We start from the raw sequence: 7,549 nt of genomic DNA, 5'->3' as shown, positions 1-7,549 counted from the left end.
CATGGATTGTGGATGGGTCAATAGTACATCGATCAAAGGAAAGTCATCCATGTAAATAGAAATAGAAAGAATAAAGAATGATACAGAGGAAGAATGGAAAGGGGGGGAAGTGGAGGGAGGAGGAAATAGGAAGGGGGGAGAAGGGGGTAGCTGGTGGAGTGGAGCCAGGTGGAGCCAGGTGGAGCCAGGTGGGGTGGGTGTGCCCTGACATCACCCCCTCCTTAAGCCGCTTCGCCTTGAAGCAGCCAGGGGGTTCTCCCTTTCTCTCCCTGGGTGTGTCTGGTGGAACTCCTTAATTCAGTCAGGGGCATGGGTTAGTTGGTCGCAGGGGAGTGTTAGACACTGATCCGGGGTCGGCACCGAAGGTCGCGGTTGTGGGCCACTATAGGCCGTGATGGCCGTGATGCTGCGAACAAGGCCCGAGGGTAGGGCATTCGGCCTCAGCAACTCTAAAGGGAGTGCTGTGCCCCCTAGCTGTCTCTTGGCCCTCATTTCAGACTTACTGGGGTTGCCTTGTTGGGGTCAGGACTTAGGGGTCGTGGTCACATCGATATTAGAGCTAAGGTACAATAAAGTATCATACAGGATATATATAGGAGGAAGAAATGAATGGAAGCGGACCCGGGCCGGAGGCCGAAGGGTCCGGAAGCAAACAAGAATAAGGAGCGGGGTTGGCCGCATAGCGGCCGGCAATGACCAGGGGTCAAAACAAACAATAACAGATAAATAAAGGAAAGAGCGTAGGGCCACGATAGCGGCGATGGTATCGTAGCGGCGCTGGACTCGGAGTTGGGCCGGAGTCGGGCACGGTGATGATAGTGGCCCTGTAGGGGCCAAGTGGGCGGGGTAGGGGAGTCACGCTGGGCACGGTGCCGGAGGTGGACTCAGGGCGGGAAGGTTGGTGTGGCTGTGGGGGAGTCGGCCAGGTGCAGGGGAGCCTAGGGGCAAGCGGGGGAGTGAGCAGGGAGTCCTCAGGGAGGATAGGGCTGAGGTTGGGGCTTGCGCTCATGCTTTCATAGCGGGAACGGGCTCGGGTGGCATCGGGATGGGCGGCTAATGGGCCGGAATGCACAGCCATGACAGGGAGCCATTCATTTTCTGAGTCCCAGCCAGCTGGTGAACTTTACCAAATACCAAAGTTTTTGGCGTAACCACTTGGAGTCCAATATTTTCTCCACCTCATATTCCTCCTTTCCATCTACAAGTTCTGGACCCGGGTGGGGGTTGGTGTCAGGGGACAACTCCCGGGTCCCCATGACCCTCCCCTATGGTCCACAGCCTACTGGTCTGGCCAGCCCTATCCAGGGCACAATCCTACTGTGGGTAAGAAGATGAGAAGGAAGCTAACTTCTCATCTTCCCACAGTGGCCACCATATCAGGAAAACTTCTGGGAATATCCGGAAGTCACATGAAGGCAGGATCCGGGGCCGGATCATGCGGCACATGGAGCATGCGGCGCGGGAATGTGCATGGGAAATGTAGCGGGTCCGGACACAGGTCCGGGTCTGGGCTAATCAGGGTGTGTGCCCTGACAGTTGGGAGGCCGTTCTGCAATCTCGTCCAGGTGGTGTGGTCGTCATGGACACAACTGGGTGGACTCCCTTTTGTCGTGCAGTGAGTTGGAGTTTAACGGCGGCTGGGGAGACAACTTTAATAATCTTGAAGGGGCCTAGCCATTTGTGGTCCAGCTTCTTGGTCAGGCAGTCTGTCATGTAATTCTGGGCACTGAGCCAGACCTGGTCACCCTCTTGGTACTTGGGGGCTGCCTCACGGTCTCGGTCGTAATAGTGGGCCATCTTGTCCGCTGCATGTTCCAGTGCTGCTTTCACCTCCTCCTGCATCTTCATCATCCTAGATGAGAAGGCATCTGCAGCTTCCACTTCAGATGTGTGTGTGGGTTCTGTCCCCATCCTGGGGTGCTGCCTGGTGTCGAGTTCGAAGGGGGTCCAGCGGAGGAGTGGACGTGGTTGTTGTGGGCAAACTCCGCCAAGGGGAGCCAGTCCACCCAGTCGTCCTGATGAATATCCGGAGGTAGGCCTCGATCTCCTGGTTGACTCACTCTGTCTGTCCATCCATCTGGGGGTGGTAGGGTGTCAAGGGGGTCAGCTTTACTCCTAGGAGGTCCACAAGTTCTCTCGAGAAGTGGGAGACAAAGGCGCTCCCTCTGTCACTGAGGATTTCTTCCAGGAGCCCATGGTGTTTCCAGACATGGTCCAGGAAGAGCCACGCGATACCAGCCGAGTCTACTGATGTCGTGGTGGGGATTGCGTGGATACGTTTGGACAGGCAGTCCACTACGACTAGGATGGCATTGTAGCCCTTCAACTCCAGGAGTTCTCCCACCATGTCTACTGAGATCACCTGCCAGTGGTGGGTAGGGATCTTGTTTGGGGTGAGCTTCCCAACCTTGCATGTGGGGAAGGGCTTGACATGGTTGCAGGTTGTCATATCCATCCACGGCCATCACCCTCGACCACCTCCGCTCCTCCGGATTACCTCCGCTCCTCTGCCACTAACCTCGGAGCCTCCGGTTTCCGCAATCACCTCCGACCCCCCCCCGATGGTCACCACCCCTCCAATTCAATATATTACCTACACCTCCCTAAGTACGGAGCCCCGAAGCTCTCCAGACAGCTCCGACGTCTGCTAGCACATCCCCACCTCCACTGGGCAATTCACTCACTTGCCCTGCAAGTCTACCTTCAGGCCTATCCCTCCTTTCTGCTTGTGGGTCTTAACCCATCATTCTGTTAAACCCGCAACCTGACTCGTCAGTAATATTCAGTCGGCTAACATCTATCCCCATTAGCTCCGCTATTCATGGGCCTGCCCTCGCTGTAACTATATATACTTAACTTGTACATAGGTTACACTTCAGTGATAAAATCGACTAGAGTTGATCCCCTTTAGTTCTCATTGCCAGTAAGTAAACTAGGGCACAGATGTGTAACTTGGCACAGCACTCCTGGCCTGTGTCAGAGACCAGGTTGAGACGAAGGAGTGTCTCCGTGGTGGAGGGCTTCGGCCTCAGCGACTTATGCCAGGAGCGCTGAAGGAGAGAACGAAGGAAGGTCAGTTGGGAGGTTCAAACGAGACCACCACCAAGCTGTTCCCTGGTTCTTTAGTTAGGATGGGGAAGTGTACTAGTGTTGTTTATTGTAAATATAGTACCAATCCGAGTGTTTTGGCTAATTCTATTTTTATGGGTTAGTTTTAAAGTTCCTGGGAATTGACTTACAGATAAACCGAGCCCTGCGGAGCTGTTTCTTTATTGAAATTTATTAATTTGTCTAGGTGTAATTCTGTGTAGCGTTGTTTAATTTGGATTTAAACTTGAATTTAATCTTCTGCTTGGTGAAGTTTCAAAGATTCTATTCAGTTAATGAATTTGGATGGTGTCTGGAGTGTCCCTTGAGTTCGTTTTATTTTTGTCTTTATTTTATCGCTTGTTTTAACAGTAGCAAAATAACTGTTTTGTGTTTACACTTTGAAATCTGGAGTGTTAACCAGCTCTCCTGTTGAAATATCTACTTAATATTTCTCTCCTTATTTGCTGCCTTTTACTACAGTGGCAATCTTAACTGTATATCACTTTTTCGCACTGGAGTGACAACCAGAAATGCTTGAGAAAAATAATACTCTATTTTCTTACTTCTCTAAGGGGGGCGAAAAGTCGCAGAAAGGGTCTCCCTTTTATACTCCTTGGGTCGCCTTCCTTTTTCACGCTCTACCTTCTATTTACAGGATTTATTTACAGTGTATTTTTCTCAAACTGAATAAAAAGTGAAATTTTCACGCTATAGTTCCACTGCGCTGAACTGCGGCTCTACTGCAGTCAGACTGCACCTGGAATCCTTATTGTCCTTCCTCGCCTAAGCTATTTTAATGGTTAATTAGAATTTGTCTGCGCCGCATTTGCCGCAGTTCCCTATATCAAATTCCCCATATTTCCCATTAAGTTCGCTATGACTCGGTCATACTGAATTCAAACCTCGCATTACTATGCGTGCGACTGTGCTGAGACCTTCAGCTGATTTATTCCAATTTTATTTAGTGACATTTAGTTAAAATGAGACTGAAATGATAAATGAGTGAATTATTCAGGTTTAAAACTGAAAGAAAAAGTTGCTAGTATTCAAGAATTACTCAAACGAATGTGTTATAGCTCTCTACTTCATTAGAACATCGTTCCCTAAAATTCCCGCCATGGTCCGTCGTAGTTTAGTAGTTTTCGTGAATTTCGTTCATATTCCCTGATTCCCCTTTGTATTATCACATCCTAATCCTCCATATGTATTGTTCGTTGTTATAGTAGGTCGTCCTCGAAGATATCATATTTTTATGTATTTTATTTAGGGCTCTAGACCTCTTGAAGCTGTCTTCCCGCGTGTTTTCAGGTTTCTAACTTCATGTCCTTGTATCCCATTCATTTCTGGATGTTTTCTCACGTTCTTGGTATCATAAATTTTCATTTATTCCCACCTTTCCAATGGTACTAAGGTTGTGTCCTATTTCCCTGTATTCGTTGAGTTAGCAAAGTTTCGCGCGCACATTCGGTAATCATGTGCGTCGTTCCCATAGTTGTTTGTATGCGGGAGCCGTTTTCGTTTAGTTGTTCGGGATTTATGATATGCGCGGGTGTTTATTTCTTTCATATGGGCTTCTGTGATTTATTTCAGATTTTTCCCTCATGATCTAAGGTTGTTTTGCACTTTTCGTGCTTTGTTTTGACCGGGCTCTTCCTTATTTGGACGGAAATTGGTCTTCGCGATCTGCCGAAGTGCGGATCTCGGTTCCGACGGCCGGTTCCCTGCGCATCGCCACCCTCACGTGTCATTACACATGATGCGGATTCCTATATTCCCGTCATGGGTATAACTTCACAACGGCTGGACCGTTTGGGCTGAGAATTTGCATAACTATAGTTTCCTATTTTTCATAATTTCCGTGTAAATTTCGTTGTATGTTTTAATTATGGATCCTACGCAATCATCGTCTTGTCCCTGAGCTCGGACTTTTGATGTCGCTGTTCCCGTTATTGGATTTCTCATTAACGCATGATCCTTTTATTATGGAAATTTGGGAGGATTAAGAGTAGATCCTTTCCTTTCTAATGGGCTATCAAGCTTGTCTCGGTCGTTACTAGTTAATCTTCGCGCTTGCTTTTTAGACATTGTCCTCGTTTTGCAGGAGTTTTAGTCATATCTCCGTCGTTTATGGGTAGTTTCCCCTGTAATTACTCTCATTGGTTCCGTTTGGGTGACATCTACATTTCCTATTATAAACACGACTTTGACTTTTGCATTAGTTCCTGAGGAATCTTTGTTCCGTGGTACTTCCATCCTTGCTACGTGTGCGGACGTGGGAAAGTAGTTTCCGTGGAGGTTCTCTGATTATTTTTATAGTCAAATCTTGGTCGATTGTCCTAATTCTTGGTTTAATATTTGCTATAAATTTCCCCGAGAATTCCGTCTCGTTGATGGTAAGCTTGAAGTATTTTTGTTATTTTTCTTTCTTTCGATTTATCGTGTATAGTCGTAATAATTCGTAAAAATTCGTAAAATTCGTTAAAATTCAGGTCCTTCTATGTTCTCATATCTACTTGTCGTATGAGGTTTTGTGATTTATCTGGCATATTTCCATAATGGGTTTCCATAGTGTGGCCGTTATCTCTCCTACAGCGCTGTGCCAAGTAACACATCCATGCCCTAACTTACTAAACTGGCAACCAGAACTGAAGGGGGTAAACTCTAGTTGATTTTATTACTGAGGTGTAACCTATGTACAAGTTGAGTATATATATAGTTACAATGAGGGCGGGCCCGCAAATGGCGGAGCCGAGCAGAGCAGAGCTAACGGGCTAGACATTAGCTGATTGAATATTACTGACGAGTCGGGTTATGGGGTTAATGGAATGGTAGGCAATAACCCAGAAACAGAAAGGAGGGATAGGCCCGAAGGTGGGCTTGCAGGGCAAGCGAGTGTATTGCCCAGCAGAGGCAGGAGTGCGCTAGCGGACGTTGGAGCTGTCCGGAGGCCTTCGGGGCTCCATACTTAGGGAGGCAGAGGTAATAAATTGAAAAGAGGGGGTGGTGACCATCAAGGGGTACTGAGGTGATTGTGGAATACGGGAGCTCTGAGGTTAGTGAAGAAGGAGCGGAGGTAGACCGGAGGGGTCGGAGGGAGTGGAAGTCGATGGCTGGGGATGGATATGACAGCCTGAGTCGCTGAGGCCGAAGCCCTCCACCATGGAGACGACTCCTTCGTCTCAATCTGGTCTCTAACACAGGTGTTGCACCCATGTACATATCGCCCAACATACTCTGCCATCCGGGGCCACCAGTAGTCATGGGAGACGAGCTCCAGGGTTTTCCATCACCCCAGGTGCCCCGTTGCCCATGCGTTGTGGTGTAGCCGTACCAGATTGTGGCGGAGTTGGGGGTCCTTTGGGACATACACCCTTCCCCAGTAGAGGACCAACTCTCCTTGCTTCTCCCACTCATCCGACCTAAGCGTTCCCTCTCCTAGTTCTCGCATAGCTTTCACCACCCTCTCATCATAATCCTTTGCCCCACATATCCTCTCCAGGATACCTGCCTCTTCACCCTCTACTGAGATTGCCTCCATCGCCCAGGCTTCGAACCAGGCCGGTTGAAGGAGCATCAGCCCTTCATTGTCATCCTTCCCTCTTGGGAGAGTGCATCAGGTTTCCCCATGAGTTTCCCTGGATGGTGGACAAGGGTGAAGTAGAAGTGGGAGAGGAAGAGGGACCATCGTGCTTGGTGCCGGTTCAGCCTCTGGGCTGTGCGGAAGTACCCTAGGTTGCAGTGATCTGTGTGGACCTCAACTCTCTCTTGGGTTCCCTCCAGGAAGTGTTGCCATTCTTCGAGGGCTTGGACGATCATGAGCATCTCCTTGTCGTCTATTTCATAGTTACGTTCTATGTCCGTGAAGCTTTTGGACATGAATGCCACCGGGTGGAACTCCCTGTCCGACTGGAGTTGGGAGAGGACTGCACTGGTCGCGAAGTTGGAGGTGTCACACTTGAGCCTGAAGCGCCCAGAGTCGGTGGGGAAGGAGAGGACAGGGGCAGTGGTGATGGCTTCCTTAAGAGCATGGAAGGCAAGGTCTTCGTCCAGGCCCCAGCTCCAAGCCTTGGTCTTTTGGGTCAGTGCGTGGAGTGGGCATGCTTTCTCTGAGAAGTCCTTGATGAACCGGCAATAGAAGTTCATGAACCCTAGGAAGGACTGTACCTCCTTCACCTTGGTTGGAACCAGCCAGTCGAGAACTCCACGGACCTTTACAGGGTCCATTGCCACACCTTCGGAAATGACGAGCCCCAAGTACTCACTCAATCCATGTCTGCTCAAACTTACATTTCTTGGGCTTCAGGAAGAGCTTCCTCCTCCGCAGCATCTCCAAGACTTCTCGTACTACCCTCTGGTGCTCCTCCAGGGTAGCAGTGAAAATGAGGATGTCATCCATGTAACAGATGATGACCTCTTGGTTGATGAAATCCCAGAGGATGTCGTTCATCATGGTTTGGAA

Source organism: Cantharellus anzutake (assembly GCF_015039405.1).
Source record: "Cantharellus anzutake strain C23 chromosome Unknown EI90scaffold_27, whole genome shotgun sequence".
Classification (NCBI taxonomy): domain Eukaryota; kingdom Fungi; phylum Basidiomycota; class Agaricomycetes; order Cantharellales; family Hydnaceae; genus Cantharellus; species Cantharellus anzutake.
The sequence above is the reverse complement of the archived record's forward strand: the minus strand, read 5'-3'. Positions refer to the sequence as shown.